Consider the following 24,386-nt stretch of genomic DNA (forward strand, 5'->3'; position numbering starts at 1 on the left):
TGTTTCTGTAATATGTAGAGGCTATCTTTTACTATGCTTTGTACTTTTATAGTACCTATGCCTTTTATTTTGTGTCATTAGATCTGTTGTTAAACATGATGGTTTTTTGCGGCTTAAAAAATACTACAGTATGGAATTCAAAATCACACTCTAAGTCTAGCTTTCCAAATATTGTAGAAGATAAAATTCTTATTATTATTCTAGTTTTTATGACTTCAAAACCTATGAATCCCTCTAATGTATGGGCTACAGTTTATGTACTTGGCTACCTACCTACCTAATATAATAAAAATGATAAAGACAGAAAGTTAGTGGCATTTCAACGCGTTCGGCATTTAGTCGAACAATAAGTTGGCATTTACCTACTTACAGTTTCACAATTCTCCTCAATGATTTCAGATTAGGTATCTTTTGTTAAAAAGTTGACTAAAGTCGCCGTATTTTAACAGTTCAAAACTTTTGAACAAGGGATGTTATAAGACTCATTTTGTACTAAAAAGCCGTTATATTATGTAAAAAATGTTTCTGAAAAATAATGCTGCCAAGGTTAGTTTGGTCCTAAGTAGTAAACTTTTTTTTAAATGCCATATGTTTTGGCGATAACTAATAAGCTAATTATTATTTATTTCTTGCAGTTTCACGGCTTCTTAGTTACAGAAAGGCAGCATTTTCGTTGGTTGATATCAAACGCTATTTCATATTATCAGTTAGTAAATAATTCTGCTTGCAAGAAGTTTCCACAGGCTGTGACGAGTTATATCGACCAATAAAAATGAGCCCTCACTAAGTTGATTTTTAATTTTCGCCACTAACTTATTTCACTGGTTTTTTTCAAGAGGGACAAAAAAAGATTATTGCTTCGTTGGTAGCTTTTATTTAATTATATTAATCTATTCAGAGAGCCCGGCCAAATATTTAACACCAATTTAGGAATGCGTAAACATTTTTGCGAAAAACGTTAGTCGGGCGATTTGGCGTTGTAATTGCAGGAATTCTTGGTAACTTTCCAAATGTGTACGATAATTTCTACGGTACTAAGCATAGAATAAACTACTTAGCTTGTAATTAAATTACCATCAAAACTCACCGTGAGAAAAAATAATTTTGTTTTTGAATTGAACTGGTTAAATTAAACTAACTAATACGCGTTTTCTAGAAGTTGTAGGTAGCTTTTTTTTCGTAAGGAAAATAGTATGGATTGGGGTATCTAGAAATGAATGAAATATCCTTCACGGTATATCATGAAACACAAAAGTAATTAAATACAATACCGATTAGTATCTATCTACCTACAACAATTGGCGGCGCGCGGCGGCCTAATCACTGAAAAATGATCTCTAGCAGGCTTTTACATCAAAGTTGAAAGTCTTTCTGTAGGATTCACAATATCATTTTCAGTTTGATATTGAGCTAAATGTCAGACTTAAGTACTTAGTAGGTAAGTAAGGTGAGCCTTTAAATTAATTTGTTTACCTTCAGAGGGAGTGTTAGCCGTGAAGAATTGTACGTAGAACTCGATTGCGCGAATTCTGACGACGATGAAGCAATTTCCGATCCAAACTGTTAGCGAGTGTTTGCTGGTCGCCGTTATATAGCGAGGATGTATGTATGCTTTCGTTTCGATTTGCTTTTGATGGCATTGAGAAAAGTTTACTTTATTTTGTGAGTGTGAACTGATTTACCAACTTTGAGCACAGAATACTTAGTAATGAGGTCATAAGCTGGGAATTTTATTTCAAGTCGTTGCCATCGGTGTTTCACTCGTAAGAGTTTAAAAACTCGGTTGAGATTGTACCTAGTGAGAGATTTATCAACAACAACAAAAAAAAAAAGATCCCGACGAATTGAGAACCTCCTCCTTTTTTGGAAGTCGGTTAACAAGAGAATTTTCCGGAGTGTGGTGGCCATTCCAGCACCCTAGAATCCCAACGTGTATCGGTTCTTCGAACTACTTATGTATGTAGGTATCTACCCGTCTATTGGTAGTTTAGCTTCGCAACTCGATGAGTTATGCCTGTCGCTCTTGTTTTGTTCACACAGAGTTACTTCCTCGAAGGACCAAGCTAGAAGTGACCTACGTTAGTCTACAGAATGCAAGCTACGAAAAGTATTTACTAGCGCTACGCTATTGCGACTCTTATGAGAATATCGGTGTCATTTGGCAATGTTTTCAAAATCGGTTTAGTCTATGAATAATTACCAACTGCAACAGAAAAATAAACACATTTCTTTGTATTCCGATATCCTTTACCCATCACACTAATATTATAAAGGCGAAAGTTTGTATGTGTGTGTGTGTGCGTGTGTGTGTGTGTGTGTGTGTGTGTGTGTGTGTGTGTGTGTGTATGTTTGTTACTCCTTCACGCAAAAACTACTGGACGGATTAGGCTGAAATTTAGAATAGAGATAGATTATGGCCTGGATTAGCACATTGGCTACTTTTTATCCCGGAAAATCAAAGAGTTCCCACGGGAATTTTAAAAAACCTACATCCACGCGAACGAAGTCGGGGTATCAGCTAGTACATTATACACACGAATGTTGAAATGAAAAAATTGTAGGTAATAATTATCTAATATTCAGGCGTGAGAAAGTGTATAAGTATAAGTGTACTTATTCGAATTAGCTAATTTTGAATGTTGGTTTGAACTTACAAATACATTTATCCCGGATATTTATGATCTCTTAATTTAAAGCCCGCATTGGCTTAACGGCACATTGGATACGATTAAGCGCCTACTAAACGCTGTAGGCTATCAATTCTGTGCTGTAGCTATTTTAACAGCATTCCACTAAGGTCGCGTGACAGGTCATAATATTACAGTCAGGCCACATGGCCCGAGTATTATTGTGTTAGGATAAGAAAGGAACTACATACTAATATTACATATCAATACTCTGTGCGTCTGTTTACGTACTTTTCATGAGCCAACCGTTCGTTGAACCAATTTAACTGTTGTACCTAAATTCACTCGTCACTACTATACAAAGTACTTAGTTCAGTTTTTTCATAATTACATGTTTAAAAAACAGTATTTTTTAAGTGATCCTGGACGAAAATCTCAACTAAATAATATTCTTAGTTCCTAGTCATACAAAAAAATGCAACTCAACGCGGCTTCCACCTTAACCCTTCCACTCCTAACCATTTACACGATTAATTAAATGCTTACAGTTTTAATTTGACGCCACTCCACCGACTGCGCCACTCCGGCCCCAGCCTCGGTTCATAAAGGGTTACATTATATTATCATCTATTCTAAACCGTTTTCAATTTACCGTGTTTCTACTCGTATTTCCCGAGTGTGTTCTTGAATAACCTAGTTTCATATTTTTGTAGTATATTTTTCAAAGAGTTCACTGTCAAATTGACGCGTATTTTTTTGCTGATGTTCGGATTTCGGTAGTTAAACTTCTTTATGCTTATCGTCAGCCAGCAAGTTTTAAATTTTGAAGATCTTTGGAGATGGGCGACGAAACTCCACGAAAAATATCAAATCACTATGATAATTACCTCTACCTATTATAAAAATATAGAGTTTTGTTATTATAATAATAATAAAAAAATGAATGACATTTGACGTACATAGTTCTATGAAAAAAAAGGAGTTAGACACTACTTACAGGGGCATATGACGCTGCTTTTCCACTAGAGATGTGATATGCTTTGTTGCTATGGTGTATGTGATAATCCACCAATTATTTTCATTGCGTTACATAGCTTAGCTTTGGTGGCAACGGGTTAACGCAGCGATGTTTTTTATTTGGAGGGATGCTTGCTATGGATGAGAGCCGCAGATGCGCTAGTGGCGTAGCCCCGTGCTCTCTCTACCGTCCGTCGATGCATCGCTTCGCTCGAGTCGCATATCTACTTACTTCTCGGCAGCGCATCTTCATAGCGTATTGTCTTACCCGCTCTGCTACACCGCTTAGCATTAGTGGAAACGGTCACATAGTTGCTAAATTAGCTGCTTTGACCTCCTCACAGCACAGCTGCATCTCTGATGGGAAAACATCCCAAAAACCATAATCCATCTTTTACGTTTATTACATATTATGATGTAGTGCGTGTACTGAGGCAACAGGTAAGGTTAACAATGAATTTGTAAGACTATACCAATTTACAAATTAGGTCGTGCGTAAATGTCACTACGTTAATTTGCGGTTTAACCGAGCCAAATTAAAACGGTGAGAATTTAATTAAATATGTAAATGGGCCTTGTTTACAAATTGTGAGACCGACGACGGCTTGAAGTACTCTGAATTTGTATTTCTTAAGATGTTTACTTGAATTTCTATAATGTTGTCCGGACTAAATCCGCCACTAACGAATGAAATTAAAACCAAACTTTAAAACCTCGAAATCCTGAATGCTAATTAAAAAGGAAAAATGGTTTACAAAAACAAACTATGATTTAAAAGAAACCTATTTCTGCCCACATGCCCATCGACTTCCATTATTTTATTTATTACAATCCACCTAAGTACATCATATTGGACTGCACAGCGCTATATTGTTTTTCATTACTTTTATATCTTTAGTAACACTCTCAAGAAGTGTATTTGCAAAAAATTTCCAAAATCGGTCCACGCGTTTATTCTTTAGAACGCCGCAAAGGGCGAAACAAACATGTTAGACTGATGAACACGTACCTAACCACTCCTTTGTATATCGCAGTCGTATGAAGAGTTGTTACAAGTACCTACGTAAAACAAAAGATAAAATAATTCAATTTGTGAAATAATGAAATAAACACTACTCCGAAAAGCGATCAGTAAACAGCGGGTAACAATTTTGGCGACGAAATTGCTCCATCCTCCTCCGCAATGTTGAGTACAAACAATTTCATTTGTCTCCTTGATTATAGATTTTCTTTGGAATCACCCTGAAATTGATTGAGTTTTCCCATTTTCTGTGTGCCTTTAATTTTATGAGAACGTTATTATTTTGTTTTTCATTCTATCGGCATTGATTTAATATGTTTTTCTAGGTCAAAATTAAAATTCTTATTGGGAAAATATGTTTGCTTTAGTCAACTAACGCGTTCCTTCACGTTCTTTCATTATTTATTTCTTGAAAACACAGAAAATATAAGAAGCCGTAACTGATAATTTTTAAATCATTTGGCAATACTAATTTACTAATATACTAATAGAACCAGCTAACTACAATGTTCGGATTAACAATCAATAAGAATATTATGGGCTTAATGCATCATCATGATTAACCTATAACCGTCCCACTACTGAGTGGGTAGTAGTGGGACGGTTTGGCTATAGTTTACCACGCTGGCCAAGTGCGGCTTGGTACCTAGACTTCACACTCCTTTGAGAATTAGACTTAAAACGCACTTAATGCTTAAAACGCACACAATTCTGAAAATTTACAGGTGCGTGCCCGGGATCAAACCCAGAACCCCTCAGACTAGAAGGCCGATGTTTTAACCCCTAAACTATCACCCAGCAGCATCAGGCGCACCGCAATTACATGAGCATAAGTTTCGTTCAGCGCTGATATCTACTGCGATTTTACCTAATGGATGTACCATATTCTAGCAAAACAAACGATTATAATTATGATGAACACAAGGTTACGCTAATCTTATACGTTGAATAGGTAAGTTAAAATTAAAACGAAAAAATCTCTAATAAATGGTTAGCCGATGGATAGCTGGAATTCAGAAGCAAAAAACTGAATATTCACAAGTTGCGGGTGATGGACGGAGGGTGCGGACTGTGGAGAGTGGTCGACCCCGGCCACTCCATTAGAACCCCCCACCGCGTTTATTCACCAGAATAGTGGGCAATAAAACACCGACCGACCACTGGCCGCAGAAATAAATTTGATAAGAGTGAGTTGGGATCACAGAAAGGGTTCCGTCACCAAATGCAAACTTTGACAGACAGTGTTGCATGACGGGTGATTAAAGTTGCTTTACGGTTAGCTGGTAACTTTGACCATCAATAAAGAGCAAAGTGGCATAAGTTATTAGGGACATTATTATCTCTCTGATTAAGTTCCAAGGTAAAATCTTAGCCCTAAGTTAACAAATCTTGGCTTATTCAACCCATTTTTATCCCCCGACCCAAAAAAGGGGTGTTATAAGTTTGACGTGTGTATCTGTGTATCTGTCTGTGGCATCGTAGCTCCTAAACTAATGAACCGATTTTAATTTAGTTTTTTTTGTTTGAAAGGTGGCTTGATCGAGAGTGTTTTTAGCTATAATCCAAAAAAATCGGTTCAGCCGTTTGAAAGTTATCAGCTCTTTTCTAGTTACTGTAACCTTTCACTTGTCGGGGGTGTTATAAATTTTTAATTTACACTTGTACTTTTATTGACAGTCAAAGTTTGCCAGAAATTGTAACGTTTTAACTGCCAGTTATGTAACTGGACTTACAAGTTCTTAATTGACAAAATACTAAATTGCTGTCCATGATCTCGGCTTTTCCATTTCCTTTTTTCTTACATAACTTAGCGAGGATTTTGCATTAATCCCCGGTACCCTAGATTACACAGTCCTATTATTACCCTTTTTGCAGTGAAAACATCGCGTCGCTACAAAACTGCTGTACGGGAAAATTATATAGAAAAATAAATACCATACCCATAGCCTCTGTTTATCAGATTATAGAAATTAAAACCCTTTCATCTCTGTGAATAGCGAATGCCTTTATGGAGAGCTTCTGTGAATTACATTCGTGTTTTGTATATAAAAGTAAATAGAGAATTGTGGCTTTTTCATATCTCCTCTCTGCTTTTTAGGGTTCCGTATCACATAAGAAACATTTTTATTTCGCAGCTTGTCAGTTTTCTGGCCGTTCTTTCGTCTGCCTAGAAATTCAAATCTATAGAAAACTCTGGCTTTGCTTTTCTGTCATTTCCATTTGCCAGTGAATTCAGCAACTATCAGTAGGTACAGAGATGAGTTAGTACCTACTTACCCAAACATTTCCGAAAAGGCTTCTTCTCTAACGAAATAGATAAGTACCTATATCTATGGTCTATGGGGTGTCCAGGCAAACCATTAGTTGTTCTAAAGCTTTCAAAAGTCATCAAACTTACTCACTCTTGGTTGAGTGGTTATTCATCCATGTATACTTACTCTATCTATTATTTCATTTTGATGACTCAGTGATCAATTCTTCCTTGAGTCTCTGACAAGTCTTGCTAATCAAGCTTGTCCAGCGATATTTAGAGTCGCCATTAAAACATGTGGATACTTAGGAGCCTAGGGTGTAGGTACGAGAAACTTCTAGAATTCTGAGTGGTCTCTAGGTAAAATTTTATAGGCACGTCGTTACATTAATTAAAATCTTACTGTGATAATTTGCGTCGTGTTGGTTAGCCGACGAATTATGAAAAGCATTCAGTCTCTGCCGGAGCGAACGTTTTAACGAAAATTGTTTTCAATGTTAAATTATTTAATTACTTCGTCGTGTTTCGCTTAAAAACAGTTTTCTTCTGTTTTAAATTTTTCTGGTTTTCAATCAGAGTCGCCTTGCGATTTTACTTTATTTTTGGAAAACTTGATTTACCACTGCGGGCACTCTAAGTAGTCTGCGGTTTCGTGGTCTGGCGATTCTCAAATAAATGTTCCAAGTCTCACATCTGAGACCTGCAACTATTGACTTAAATACGACGAATAAGACGAGGGCTCACAAACATAATGACAAAGCTCAAGTGGTCTGATTTGCACACATAATATTATCATCTATGTTGCTTATTACGAAAAAAGTTTTATAATATCACCAACTTCAGTTTATTTTAAACCTCACTTTTAACACTTGTCATCGAAAATTTTATTAATATTCGAATTTTTCAAATGAAAATAAAAATATTTATTCTAAATAAGTCTAATTGAGTACATAATTTGAAATAGGCATATTGGTTGTTATTTTTCGGGCCGCATTTGAAGCACTTATTTCATTTCTTGAGCATTTTATTTCTATGCCAACTGACATTTTGTTATATAATGTGTGAGAGTGGAATAAACGTTCAATCACTTTCAAAAACAAGTTGTAAAGTCCATTTCCCCAGGAATGATCAAAAACACGCCAGTGGATTGTGATTTATATAAATAAAACATGTTCTCTTTTATAAAAGGTTTTTTTATTTTTTTATTCGACTTTAAAAAAAGACACAATTATTCTTTTTCCTTCTTCTTCATCTTTTTACCACCATAAAGGTTGAATATGGCACATGTCATCTGAATCATCTTTTAAAGAAACCCGTATCTTGACTATGAATTTCAGTGCTAGCCACTCGCAATCAGTGCAATGGCACAGAGCAAGGGTAGTATCACAGTTTTAAATTTGTGGTAGTATGGTGTTCGATTAATAATTTGTTATTTGTACAGGTAATAATAGTACCTACCTAGAGGTATGATAAGTTTTTTTTGCACATTCATTTTATACTACGTAATGTATACTGTATATCGTAAAAGCTATTTTAAAGCGTCCTCTTTCTTGAACATCGCGACGGTTTGGACAGGATAGTTATGTAGTAAGGAAAATATGGAAGCTTCCAAAGAATAAGCTGCAATATCGGTGTAGGTCCACTCGAGGGAAATGAAATTGCAATATATGGCGCACATACGCCGATGTACCTACGTGAGATGTTTCGACCATATTGGTAGGAAAGGATTAAATTTTATTGAGGGTTCTTTTCACACGTACCTACCTACTGCTAGCGCCTCCATGACTATACTATACCACATGAGAACACGTAGTTCTATTTACAGTTTACACGTATAATTGAACGTGTTTGAAGTCAGTGGCCGAACATATTGCACATAATATTACAGCGGTGTATCTACGTGAAATGTTTTGGACATAGTATATTGATATTGGTAGAACAGGATTGAAGGGTCCTTTTTGAAGGGTTTTAGGATTTTTCCTCTTACGTGTGCTATAAAACCTACCTAACTGCCAAACATGATTCTAGGTCAACGGGAAGTACCCTATAGGTTTCCTGACAGACACGACAGACAGTATAAGGGTTCCTTTTTTCTTTTTGAGGTATGGAATCCTAAAAATGGGTATGTAGCTAGTATTGGCAGCCTTAGTAGGTATTTGAACTTAATAGTGTAATTCTTAAATAGAAAATACCTACGTATTTTTTCCTATTTTGAACAAACATCCAATACAATTTTTTTCAAAAGTCCTCATATACACTATATTCTGATTTTTCGTGCTGAGTATAGCAAATACTAGTACCTATATTTTATTATACTGCTGCGGGAAGTATGGGGATTCGGTTTTGTGGCGGATATTGGAAATAAGTAAAGGTGCGCTCAGAGACCAAATATTTTTTTAAAAGATGGGGACGAGGAAGATGAGAAGATGATGATGATGAAAAACTTGATCCATCTTATTTATAGCAACCGCTTAGTTATATTATTACAATTTGGGTTACGTACGTATATAACTATGGCTTAGAAAAAAAATAGGTAGTATTCAGTTTGGGACCGATTTCATCCGTTTTGTCTACTTTGAGCATTTTAGCACATGTATTGTAATAATGAAAGACGTACTAGAACTTCTTCGGTATAAATAATAATTCTTACCAAAAAGCACTCTTACCAAAAAAATTCTTAGCGAAATGTTTTCTGTGAATACAAACTCCTATGACAAACTCTATCTTTTCCGTACTCTAATGTCTAACACGTTATTAATTTACCAGTTTTGTTATAGATGCACTCACCTCTATAATTTACTATACACGCGCCCACACAAACAAACACAAGTGCACACACACAGTCATCCATAATTTTGGCCTAGTTAAGTTTCAATATTAGAAATTAATTAAGAAAACTTTAAACTTTGTACTCCTACCTTCTGCAATACAGGTATTTCCTAGTGCAGAAGGTAGGAATCTTGACTCAATCTTGCTATGTAACCCATATATGTATAAGTATCAATAAATTATTATTAAATTATTCAAATTAAAATTATACTTCCTTATTCCCGTGACTTCTTCCACATGCTTAGTAAGTTTTTCAAAATGTTACAAGAATTTTTAATTTCCCCGCGCATAAAAAGTATTCTTTCTATACATAATACATAATATCCACTTTCGAAATGCAAGCTGTTTCTGTGCCGAATTTCACCAAAATTGGTTTTGAGGTTACGCCATGAAAAGGTAACAAACAGAGAGATTTAAATTTTATGATTTTAGTATTACTAAAGATGTAATCTTCTTAATAAATAAAATTGGAGTGTCTGTCTGTAATTTCGAAATACTAACTCTCTCAAAAAAAACTACCTCATATAAAGCTCATATGGTTATTTGAACGATACCATAACCGAATCACACGTTTTTAAAATTTTTGTCTGTCTGTCTGTCTGTCTGTCTGTCTGTCTGCCTGTCTGTCTGTCTGTCTGTCTGTCTGTCTGTCTGTCTGTTTGAAAAGGCTAATCTTCGGAACGGCTGAACTGATTTTAACGGGACTTTCACAGACAAGTAGAGGATTCATTAGGGTGTAACATAGGCTACTTTTTTAACCGACTTTCAAAAAAGGAGTTGTGTTTTTCTACCTATTCTACCGAAATCTCCGAGATTTCTGAACCGATTTGCGTAATTTTTTTTTAATCAATAGAGGAACTTTGCGACATTGCCCTATAAAAAATTTAGATTCCAACTCCTCAATCCTGATGCTGCAGGGGATCTGATCACCAAAGTGGATGGGATTTAGAAACTGTCGTCGGTTATAAATTGATATTGAAGGTATATTTACCAAGTAAAGACTTTGTCGCGCGGTACGGATAAACTACTTTTGTCCTGGGAACTCAAAAGTTCCCACGGGATTTCTAAAAACCTAAATCCACGCGGGCGAAGCTGCGGGCATCAGCTAGTTGATACTAAAGATGTAAAAAAATTCGCAGTATGAACACAGGTTTACCTACGTATTTCACAGGCAGCGGAGTATTCAGTCGCTGCTACCAATTGAGCCCACCCGAAACAGATTTTTACTATTTGTGAAAATGAAATCTGTTACATTCAAGCTGCAAGAGTTTTATTTTATAAAATTTTTAATGGCATTACCGTAGAGCTCACGAAACAAAAATTAGGTAGCGATGAACTTACTGTAAGCATTCCTAAAAAGTCAGCATAAGGAAGGAACTATTATGGGGACTAGTGGAAAGAGGTCGCGATCCTATATAAAAGGAGAGAGAGTGCTTAAACTTTTTAGTTTATCAACTTAAATAATACGCTTTAATAAAGTGATAGTGTTTCATTACTTCCTGTTGAACCTACGAGGGGCTGGGGTGACATTAATGGGAGTAGGCAACGGAGACAGTGAGATTTATTTACGTTTAGAAACTCATTTGCGTCGCGCCAAAATGAATAGCAAGTGAACAGCTTGAAAAAACATTTTCGCAAACATTGGAGGGGCACGTCGCTTACGTGCTCTAATGTGAGCATTAATGATACTTTTAGCTCATTTGTTGGGATTTAGGTTTTAATTGTATGAAGTTGTTAGTTTGGTTTGCACATGCAACGGGTATGTGAAATGGGAATTAAATCTGAGCTTTAGATATATTATTAGAATTCTACATTGGTTTCTACATATTATAATTGGTTTCTACCATTTTACGGCTGAGGGTAATGGTTTTTTTAAAAGCTTTTTATTTACTTAAGCATTATTTTTATTTATTAGGTTGCTTTGTGTGTACGTTGTCATTCCGTCGAAATTAGTAGCTGATATTTCGGCTACTTTGAAATGTCTGGTCGAAAAGTCAGACACGTGTGGTTTGGATGAAATGATAATTCATTTCATCCAATATTTCAAATTTCATTTCCATTGAGCATCTTGGATATTTAAAAAAAAGTGACAAGAGTCTGATGATGGAGATAAAGGTAAACGCTGAAACTCCCTAGTGTTATAAGTATGATACTATCATCGTGTTCGGAGTTTTGCCTTTTGTATTTGGCCTTTTTTTCTTTATTTTTTTAACTTAACTTTATTGTCTAGTTAATTACTTGTATTAAGATAGCCGATTAGAGTATATACCTGTTATACGTAACGGTTGTAATACTAATAATATTATTAATCGGTGGTCAGAATCACGCCACTAGCGCGTTTCTCACGATGGCACTCATATTGCAGGCCATATATACCTGTTTTTGGCAAAACCATTGACACTATTGAGATCCAGTAAGGAGGATGGTACATCTACATTACTTTTAAACAAAAAAAGTACAAGATACGGTAACACGCGCACAGAATACATTTTAAAACTCATTTCCCTTAGTCACGTACCTAAGTAATGTTATTTTCTCACACTGTTACCTATGATTGGTTTATTTTTTCAGTTTTCACACGACTGGAGAATAGTTCTATTATTTCTTTAGTTGATAAAAAAGCATTTAAACAGCGTTCTGCGAGGCGTTTTACCGCGACAAAATAATTCATCCTTGACATATTAAGTATCTACGAGTAGGTAAACTTGCACCACAGCGCCAAAGAAATACAAGCTTTGAACACTTCTAAATAAAGACACGTCTCACACAATTATGAAGTGACTGAAGACGAGACAGGGGACTTGACCCTTTTAATAATGATTGTTCTAGACTCTACAATCTGTGTGTGGGATTTCCCCTGCTTTTTCATTGTGATAGTATTTCCCGACAAAACTTTTTCATTTTCTTTTAACTGTGTAGCCACTCGAATCTTACGTGAATGTGGGTAAAAGGTATTTTGCATTATCAATCGGCTTAAAATTTAATTCCAATAAGAAACGAGCCCAATAGATAAGGGTTATGTCAATCAGCTTGGCTACTCGACTGCTCGGCAAAACCCATGTCCAGTCGACCCAGCTCTCATTGGAATTCGTTATAATGCGTTTGACAATCACGCTAAATTAAGTACTACTGACCTATATAATGACTGTCTATGTCATAATCCAATCGTAATATTACGAGTAGGTATCATGAAGCCGGATACGCAAGGTGGTAAAAGCCTTAAGATGAAAAAGAGGTATTAATTTGTAAGTAAGTAAATCGTCTTAAATCTTATCGACGATTACAACGATAAGATTAAAGTTTATTTGAATAAAAATCTATTCTATTCTATTCTATTCTATTCTATTCTATTCTATTCTATTCTATTCTATTCTATTCTATTCTATTCTATTCGATTCGATTCTATTCTATTCTATTCTATTCTATTCTATTCTATTCTATTCTATTCTATTCTATTCTATTCTATTCTATTCTATTCTATTCTATTCTATTCTATTCTATTCTATTCTATTCTATTCTATTCTATTCTATTCTATTCTATTCTATTCTATTCTATTCTATTCTATTCTATTCTATTCTATTCTATTCTATTCTATTCTATTCTATTCTATTCTATTCTATTCTATTCTATTCTATTCTATTCTATTCTATTCTATTCTATTCTATTCTATTCTATTCTATTCTATTCTATTCTATTCTATTCTATTCTATTCTATTCTATTCTATTCTATTCTATTCTATTCTATTCTATTCTATTCTATTCTATTCTATTCTATTCTATTCTATTCTATTCTATTCTATTCTATTCTATTCTATTCTATTCTATTCTATTCTATTCTAATACAAGCAAGTAATTTCAGATATATGGTTAGAACTGCAATGTATACAAGTCTGTTAAAAGCAGCGGAGGATAATTTTCGCTCGCTTTGTAGCGGGTACGGTGGCACCCGCGCATTTCCAATTACAGATTTCGACTACACTCTTTATTAAAACATAACTTAGTGTATTATACTTATTTAATTCCTTTAACGCTACAACCTTTTATAAGTCTCTACCCCCTGTATGAGTTTCCTTCAATTCGTTTTTATCCTTTATTTCTTTCTTGTATGACGTCAGCTTTTCAATTTTCTGTAGATGCTCTTGCACGCAATCCATTCATCGTTTTTTGGGTCTTCCTTTATTGTATAGCTATGGCTAATTTACATTCACTTGAATGAAGATAAATCCCTTAATCTAAAGCTCAATAATTTTGTGGACTGAGTCAACGAAAATAAGACTTCAACTATTGAACTATTATCTCAATTGATACGTCAATAGTTACTTGCGTAGGTATATACCTACGTACGTACCTCCTTTTTTATTTTACGAATGGACAGTTCAGCACATTTGCAATATTTCTAGCAACAGCTTTTTTATTTGCAACAGTGCTTTTACATTCGTTTGTCGTGTTGCAAATTGCAGCACCAGCGCCGACAAACGCCTGATTAAACGAGTGATTTGTGTTTCACAGCTCGTATCTCGGTCCGCAATTTACAGTTGCAACAGAACTGTAAGTTGCAAGTTGTTGCGCACGGGAAATTCGTTGCAACTAAGCTAACTATGTTTGCGATGTTACATTTTTTTCATTTGCAACATGCACCTGATCGCAATTTGGGGCGAAAAACCTACCTACCATCAGATAGCGTCGGTAATTTTTGATTTGTATATATCTACGACGTTTGGCATAACTACTAATTAGTACGTATATATAAGTAGTAGTATTACTTAGTAAAATATTATTAAGCCACACGTTGCTTGCGTTGATGATGCGGCGCCTGAGCGATGAGCCATGAGTCCTCCTACATAGAAATCGCTGTGCCATACCTCACGATGCGTTATGACGTCGCAACAACAACGGACTTGGGACATGAGTGAAGAAGCGGGGAGAGGTGGTGTGTTGCAACACGATACTTTTTGTACCCGATACTCAAATCCACAGCGGTGCGCGGCACCGCAACGCATCAGAAACGCATCGTGTGGCCTCAGTCTAAAAGTTGAATTTTCGCGGCAATCAAGTTAATGGTCTATGCTTTATGCCGCACTCGTTGACGACGGGCGTCCGTCCTTCAAAAGATTCAGAATAGGGAAAAGGGCATAATTTAATGGAAACGTTGCCAAGGCGAGGAAAAATGTAATAAAGGCGCATTTTTGTCATATTAAAATATTTGTGGCGAACGAGACTGCGAAGATGGCTATCCTTGGAGGGTTTCCAAACCTGCGGCATGACGTAGACATTTGTTTTGTAAACACATTATCAAACATTTTTCCTGTATGTTTCAGACACCTAATTCTAATAGGTACTGACTGGTACCTACTATTACCATGTGTTTTGTATGCCTTTGAGCTTGCACATATTGAAAACAACTTATAAAATTGATATGATGCCCGCGATTTCATCCGCTGTATATAATGTAATTTATAGCCATATTTCTAGATAAAGTATAGCTTTCTAATGGTGAAAGAATCATGAAAATTGGTTCATAAGTTTCAAAGATTATCGAATACAAACAAACAAACATTGTTTTTTAAATATTTTTATAGAGATTTTGAGGAATAGAACAATAATTTGAGGGTTTGAAAAAAGCGAAAATTTCGAAACAAGAGGTAGGTATATCCATACGTTTACTACAATTATAAACACGAGAGTGTCAGTCTGTCTGTCTACTAGCTTTTCACGGCTCATCCGTTTAATCGATATTCTCGAAAGTTGGTACAGAAATAGCTTTTTAAGCTTTTTAAAAACCTAAATCCACGTGGACGAAGTCGTAGCATCATCTTGTATTTGAATTATAGAGAAAATACCGCAAAATTAAAAACGCGTGAGCTGCCATTTAAAGCTAAAACATGGCTAAACAACTATTTTTATTATTCAAAAGGTTACGTATTTTCTACATCGTAGTAAATATTTTTATGAAAGTATTACCTATTCGATGAGAGTACAAAGAGTGATGATACCTACTGCCTATCTATCTACTTGTTATGATCAAAATGTCTCAGGTGCGACGCGTTCCCATTTTGTATATCAACCTATATTACCTATCAGGTAATCTTTGGAACCCTATAATCATATAATATTACGGACATAGATATAGTATAATAATATGTTTACCGTGTGTATACACTATACGGTACTGTAGGTAACAAGTGTAAATTAAAAATTTATAACAACCCCGACAAGTGAAGGTTACAGTAACTAGAAAAGAGCTGATCACTTTCAAACGACTGAACCGATTTTCTTGGATTATAGCTAAGAACACTTTCGATCAAGCCACCTTTCAAACAAAAAAACTAAATTGAAATCGGTTCATTAGTTTAGGAGCTACGATGCCAGTCAGATACACAGATACACACGTCAAACTTATAACACCCCTCTTTTTGGGTCGGAGTTTAAAAAGTTAATCTTTTCTTTATACTGCCTCGTGTACTCCCTGAGGTGGCTGCTGGGGTGATATTATACCTAGTACATGCTATCAGTCTGGATCTGGATTGCATCATCCATCCATCCATCGGATAAGTTGCTAGGTTTTCTTAATTAATATATATTTGGTATCGGAATTTTTTGTTTTCTACTAAAATTGAATTAACAAAAAAGAAGGGATTGTAAGCCGTTAGAGAAGAAACTCACGATTGATTCCATTACATATTTTTACTAAGAGTGTTATTAAAAATTTATTATTATAGTAGGTACTTTACGCTGCTGCAGTAGAAGCAATTCCTCTAACTTATTCTGCTATTACCTACTTAATTTTTGCATTTTTTCCTTGAATTTTAAAACTTTAGCTAAATTCCTTCTATTACAAGAGGTAGCTAACAAAACAACTAAGATACACTAGGAAAGGTAATAGGTTTGCAAAAATATATCGTCAATTTCGACAAGGCAAGTGAGAAATCCGAATAAATTTATTTCGCGACGCGAAATTGAAATCTCAGGTGGTCGACTCGTCGGTCTATTTTGTTAACCAGTTTTCAATGACCTCCCTATATTGAGTATCGGCATGTTCAGTGAACGGATATGACTATAGAGAGGAATACGGGGGTTCACGTAGCAATGGTTGGGTTGCGCCTTGAATTTGTATTCCGTACCCTATTTTGCTCCCGGCTGGTGATCCGTGGTGATTTGCCTAAACCTAACTTATCCGTATGTACGTTTTCTATTTTGGTTTTGGTTTGTAACTTCTAGTCCCATATATTTTTTACCGATTGCAGGCTTAGGAACGCTTGATTACGACCTCACCTTACCTCAGAGATTTTTACCGAAATTGAATCTGTTACTAGTAGGAAAGAAACGAAAATGTACTATGAATGTTACCCATGTACTAACAATGAATATGGTTAAAAGTCAAATTTTTAGTAAGCTATTTCACTGATCGTAATTGATTTGGAGTTCCGTGCTATGTTTTCGAAACTATTAAGTAGGTATTAACAAATATTTAATTTTACGTAGGACCAACGTAACAGCAGGTGCAAAAGATCACATCTGTTTGGCAACCTTTAAATTAAATTTTTTTTTTTAAGTTTTTTTACTGAAACATATCAATACAATATGGCAATGAAATAACATCTACATACAATATTGGTGGAAATATTCCTAAGATATCCAGTATAACCCAAATGGAAAAAGATATTACAAAAATTCGAGGCATATGCAATGTGATATATTGTAGGCAATAAAAATAGTGATACAGATGAGAATTTCCGTTCGGAACGAGCACAAATAAGATTAGTAGAGACGGCTGCTACACTTGACTTGCTTTATTTATGTCGTTATATTGCATACATGGGAATATCTCTGAGTTATATCAACTGATATTTGTTCAGAGATAGTCTGCACACAATTATAAAGAACACGAATCACTGAACATTTGTACACACACTGAAAAATTATATCGCTATTTTTATAAGGAGATGACAACACTACACTTAAGATAAGTTGGTAATAATTTGCACTCTTTAATCATTATTAGGAAAAGTGATCGTTAATCTAAATAATGTCTCAAAGGTGTGTGAAGTCTCCCAATAGCCGGCCAAGTTGATAATGATCATTATTAATAAGGTACCTATATTATTTGAATTTGTGCTCAAGTAATTTCTGATCCATAACTCAAAAAGAAAAACGGAACCCTTATAGGATCACTTTGTTGTCCGTCTGTCCGTCTATCCGTCCGTCGTGTCAGGTAGGTAGGTCTTATAATCACAAGTAAAGAAAAAACCCGAAAACCGTGAATTTGAGGTTACATCACAAAAAAAAAAAATTAAAATGTGTTTCAATTTTTAAAGTGAGATAACTATACTAAGTGGGATATTATATGAAAGGGCTTTAACTGTACATTCTAAAACTGATTTTCATTTATTTTTATACGTAATGGTTTTTGATTCATCGTGCAAAATGTCTGAAAAATGACCGAGTACGGAACACTCGGTGCGCGAGTCTGACTCGCACTTGACCGGTTTTTTTTTAACTTACTAGATGCGTTGTGCCGTTCAATGCTGTATTATAATTTGCTATACTGGTGAGAACACGACGACACGCGGACAGAATTCATTTAAAAACTCATTTCCCCGAAGCACGTAACTAATGCTATAAGATGTCCATTCCACTCGAGTAAGTTCTTCTAGTCTTAGTCACAGAATAAATAACTGCTTTCCTTTCCGACGTATAGTATGAGAAAAGTTAGATTGAAATAATGTGTGGTGTACCGTAATCTATTTGTAGAAAATCTAATATTTACACATAATTGTAAGTAAATTAAACACATACCTCCTTACGCTTACTACATTATTTACAAAAAGTGCACTTATTGAAATATAAATAGGTTTTTCCTCCTCCTGAAACACAGTTTTCACTTCATCAGGAGGCAGGGCCTCACACCAAAGTCTGTAAATAATGTTCTGCTAAGATAATAAAGATTTATTTATTTATTTATTTTTAGGGTTCCGTAGCCAAAGGGTAAATAGGACAGACAGCAGAGTGACATTAATAGAGCGTTGATGTCACTCTGCTGTCTGTCAGTTTGTCCCTCTGCCCGTCTGTCTGTCTGTCCGCCTGTCTGCCCGCATGTCACAGGTCTCTAGCTTGTAGACGAAATGAGTTACAAACCAGAAATTTTGATATTTGGTTTAGAACGTTGACCCAAAACCAAATATTGATTTAGAAGTTCAATTAAATTATTTTTCAGCTGCGCTACATGAAATGCTGCGAGCATCTTGGATACAATGCCGATCTGCGGTTTTCTTGATGAGGTTTTAGATTTAATATAATTTTATTAATTTTAGTTTTTAATTAATTAGTTACTTATTATTATTTTATTTTTTCTGTTTTAATTTAGATTTAAGTTTTTTTTATTAAAAAAAACTCTTATGTTGATGTCAATAAAAAGTCTTAGGAAAAAAGGTATAAAAAATTACACTTTATAATGGTCGTAAGATTTTTTTTTCCTTTATTACCTACCTGTTATCTCCCAAAGCCACCATAATCCAAACTTCATAGTCGCTGATCGTCCCTCTGTCGTTGGGGGCAATACGCAAGAAAATTTCAGCTTTTATGAAATTATGAAGGTCTGGCACGCGCTGGCTCTTAGTCCATAACGTTACGTATTTAGTCTGTTTATGAACAGCGGTAGATAATTTCCGCTAGCTTCGGCGCGGTTTCCGGCGCCAACCGTCGTATTTCCACCTCAGATCTCAATTTACTTATAAGCGTCTTTTAAGCCTATTCCAAACAGGTTCAAAAATTAGGAAGGGTACGAGAATAGAGCAACGGGTGGGGTTTTATCCATCTGAGTCAGTACCTGTAACCGTTGAGCTATTGAGGTTTTTAGGATTCCGTACCTCAAAAGGAAAAACGGAACCCTTATCGGATCACTTTGTTGTCTGTCTGTCTGTCCGTCCGTCCGTCCGTCCATCCGTCCGTCGTGTCTGTCAAGAAAGCCTATAGGGTAGGTACTTCCCGTTGATCAAGAATCATGCAATTTGGCAGGTAGGTAGGTCTTATAGCACAAGTAAAGGAATAAATCTGAAAACAGTGAATTTGTGGTTACATCACAGAAAAAAAATTAAAATGTGTTTTAATTTTTAAAGTAAGATAACTATACCAAGTGAGATATCATATGAAAGGGCTTTACTTGTGCATTCTAAAACAGATTTTTATTTATTTTTAAGCATAATAGTTTTTGATTTATAGTGCAAAATGTCGGAAAAATACCCGAGCACGGAACCCTCGGTACGCGATCCGAACTTGGCTGGTTTTTTTAGGTAAAAGATCTTAAAAATTTTCATGTTTACGGGTATGACCCCATGAATGCGGAAACTGTGTCACTTTTATAAGAGAGGTCAATAAATTCCGAACGTGAGACGACGTGAACAGGTGACGGGTCACGGGATCAAACAATAAATGTCTTTGTCTTGGATCACTTCAATGTAAGTATACGAGCGTTCATCTTTATGTTAAAAAATATGTCTGGCATTTTTCGGCCTAACATATATAAAAAAAAACGGCCAAGTGCGAGCCAGACCCCCCACCGAGGGTTCCGTACTCCGGTATTTTTTCCGACATTTTGCACGACAAATCAAAAACTATTATGCATAAAAATAAATACAAATCTGTTTTAGAATGTACCTACGAGTAAAGTCTTTTCATATGATGCCCCACGATGAAAATTGAAAATACTGATAAGCTACTTTTTATCCCGCAAAATCAAAAAGTTCCTACGTGATTTCAAAAACCAGAATCCACGCGGCCGAAGTCGCGGGCACCAGCTAGTTTCCATTATACAAACTGGGCCTATCTGGGCAAACATTTTCAACTTTCAACACATCAGAGTAGGTGGGCTTTGCATTACATTGCTAATCTAGGCTCAGCTGTCAACGCGTGGCCGGCGGGATCCAGATATCAGATAACCACAGACAGCACACGCATGCAGTAGTATCAGGAAGCTAGAAAATGGCATGTTCATTTGCAGCTCAATGAGATTGCGTTTGTTATACTTACGAACAATCGAACAATGAGCATTGCATGTGCTTTGATATGCTGTTATTTTTTATTGTGATATGGTAGGTAGGTATATTATTAAATTTTACTCGTAGCGAGTAATAGAACGTTATGGATTGAAAGATTTAAATTAAATTTATATCATCCTACTAATATAATCTGGATTCAATTAGGTCGTATCTAAATTCGATTGAGTGTCGTGTTTAGTATGTTATAATATGCTGTATAATTTTATTTACGACTAGAGGATGCCCGCGGCTTCATCCGCTTGGATTTCGGTTTTTTTTTTAATCCCGTAGGAACTCTTCAACTTTCTGGGGTAAAAAGTAGCCTATGTGCTTCCCCGTGATGTATCCCACGTCTGTCCTTTTCATTAAAATCGGTTCAGTGGTTGGGCCGTGAAAACGTAGCAGACAGACAGACAGACACACTATCGCATTTATAATATTAGTATGGATTAGAACGTTGCCGATGCTCTACTATAAACTACTATCACATGATACTAGAAACCCAGCTATTTCTTTGTCTCGTGGGTTATTAACATCGGAACTCATAGTCAGATAGGGGCTGCTTTAGAGGATGATTCAGACATGACGTGTCATACACAACCTTAATGCATTGCATAAAGGTTGAAGATAACAAACACGTCATGTCGTTTGAATCGTCCTCTAAAGAAGCCCCTATCTTGACTCTACATTGGTTTTCATTATTCTGTTTATATATATCTATACTCCAAGTTGTATCAAACTATGATTCGACTGGAACACAAAAACGCAGCGTATTGAATTAACAAAACACCTACTAGGTACATCACACACTTTACGCTCGCATTTATATCATGAAACGAGGTGCTTTAACAATTTAAACGAGAAAAATCTACTCAACCGAAGCGTGGTTTTAATTAAAAACGCTGGCACACTATTATAAAATACCTAAGCGGTAAAAAGGAGCTCGAGTTCCAGCCAGTTCTTTGCCTTGTGAGTTCTTTATGATGTAGAGTCGAATGACCAACAGATTGTATTTTACTTTGTAACTTTCACAGACAGTCCGCTCTAAGGTATTTTCCCGTCGCCACTTAGTAACGAATTTGTATTACAAATTGCAACAGAGGTTTTAACGTTATCTTTAGGCAGATTAACAGGGCTCTTCTCGTCACTTACTCCATACAATCGTAGTTCCAATTTCATTTGAATATTAAGCAACCAAAGTCCATGAAACTTTGCAGACATACCTATTCTAGAAACTAATATCTGTGCCTGTGGTGTTTTAGATTTTTCTAAAAATATGTAGTTTTAAAATTACAGGGGCATAAATATTAGTTTCTAGAATATGTCTGCAAAATTTCATGGACTTTGATTGCTTAATATTCAAATGAAATTAGAACTACGTTTGTATGGAGCGAGTGACGGAGAGACCCCTCTTAACATCAACTCTCTACGGGTATCTATCTACATTCTACATAGTATAAAAAAGATGGCATAAATATAAACACTAGAAACTGGAGATTTTGTATGTAGGTTCTCTTAATAACTTCAACCCACTTTAAGAAGGATTTTAGGAAATTCCACTCGGGTAAAGTCGGGGCGGGTTAGCTAGTAGCTACATTCAACAGTTGAAAATCTTTCTTTACAGCACAAGCAAAGATCCTACATGGTCATGGTATTTGCTTATAATGAGATGCATTTACACATATTCATACCATGAAGCGAGTGTTCATACAATTTTAAGCGCTAAATCTGGGCAGCTGAAGCAAGATTTAATTAAAACTGCTAGCTGACTCTTATAAAATACCTCAGCGCTGAAAAAGCTCGAGTTTCAGCCAGTTCTTTGGTTTGTGGGTTCCTTATATATCGACTCGAGTGGTCAACGTATTGTAATTTGCTTTGTGACTTTTAAATACAGCCTGCTCAGTGAATTTTCAAGTTCTGAACATGTATAAATGAAATCCTCTTACAGGTTTCGTAGTTTTTTTACTATATCATGCTTGAAAATTCTGTACGTTTGAAGGTAAATGTTTAATTACACTGTTTTAATACTAAAGAAATCAAAGGTTCATTTGATGGTAATTCGTTTAGTGATATCTGATGATCTACTAGACTTTTGAAGTGAGCTGTGATGGTTTGGAAGCTACTGGCTGTACGTTCAGTTGATACAAGATAATACTGTGGTAAATTGTACTATAGGTACGCTGTAACTATTTATTTAAAAAATAGTAATTGCTGCGTTCGTCCCATTTGATAGCTTCCTGACTGAGCTGACTAAACAGTTTTTAAAGTTACACGAAAACAAACACTGTATCTCTGGTTTAGTGGAATAGCTCCTCTCAAGCTACCCTGCGAGGCAGGGGCGGGTCGCTAGTCTGTAAAAGGAAAAGCTGACTGACTTATCTGTCAACGCACAGCTTAAACTACTGGACGGATCGGGCTGGGCATGCAGATAGCTATTATGACGTAGACATCCGCTAAGAAAGGATTTTTGAAAATTTAATCTTTAAAAAGGTAAAACCGGAGTTTGAAATTTGTGTAGTCTACGCGCACGAAGTCGCGGGCATAGGCTAGTCACACTAATATTATAAAGGTGAAAGTTCGTGTGTATGTGTGTGTGTATATTTGTTACTCGTTTACGCAAAACTACTCGACAGATTTGGCTGAAATATGGAATGGAGATAGATAATACCCTGCATTAGCACATAGGCTACTTTTTATCCCGGAAAATCAAAGAGTTCCTACGGGATTTTGAAAAACCTAAATCCACGCGGACGAAGTCGTGGTCATCAGCTAGTTAAATATAAATTCAAGAGATTTTTAATCAGGCGGGCGGAGTCAGGAGAAAACCTATTTTAGTATAAAACCATTAAGTCCATTCAGCGTTCGCTTTTTATCCATTATTCGTGGCTTTCCACGTCGTTCCGATCACGCAGTATTTCATTGAGATTTTAATCCCCGAGAGAGGTCAACGGATTATGTGCTTCCAGAGTCGGGTGTAACATTGTGTGACACAATCGCTGAAATAATAAGACTGGTATAATATACCTATAATTTTTGCGAAGTAACTATTTACTTAGTTCTAGTTAGTAAGTACTTAGTTATTACTTACTGCATCTAGTAAACGCCCTCATTATTATTATAGACTAGCTGATGCCCGCAGCTTCGCCCGCGTGGATTGGTCAGATCCCCTGCAGCATCAGGATTGAGGAGTTGGACTCCAATTTTATTATGAAACAATGTCGCAAAGTTCCTCTATCGATTAAAAAAGAAATGACGCAAATCGGTTCAGAAATCTCGGAGATTTCGGTGTACATAGGTAGAAAAACACAACTCCCTTTTTGAAAGTCAGTTAAAAAAGTAGCCTATGTTACTCCCTGGTCAATTCTCTACTTGTTTGTGAAAATCCCGTCAAAATCGGTTCAGCCGTTCCCAAGATTAGCCTTTTCAAACAGACAGACAGACAGACAGACAGACAAAAATTTTAAAAACGTGTGATTCAGTTATAGTATCGTTCAAATAACCATATGACCTTAATATGCGGTAGTTATTTCGAAATTACAGACAGACACTCCAATTTTATTTATTAGTATAGATATTAGTTTAACATCCCATACAAGGATTTGCCCAC

General features: G+C 35.7%; 1 long non-coding RNA gene across 1 annotated transcript; it reads right to left on the minus strand.

Annotated features, from left to right (window-relative positions):
* Nucleotides 1-414: 414 nt before the first annotated feature.
* LOC123875170 lies at nucleotides 415-21,558 on the minus strand. Its single transcript, XR_006798089.1, has 3 exons — nucleotides 21,545-21,558; nucleotides 7,867-7,955; nucleotides 415-426 (listed from the first exon to the last, which is right to left on the minus strand). It is a non-coding gene; the product is annotated as an uncharacterized LOC123875170 (long non-coding RNA).
* Between the last annotated feature and the right edge of the window lie 2,828 nt (nucleotides 21,559-24,386).

Source organism: Maniola jurtina, chromosome 19, assembly GCF_905333055.1.
Source record: "Maniola jurtina chromosome 19, ilManJurt1.1, whole genome shotgun sequence".
Classification (NCBI taxonomy): domain Eukaryota; kingdom Metazoa; phylum Arthropoda; class Insecta; order Lepidoptera; family Nymphalidae; genus Maniola; species Maniola jurtina.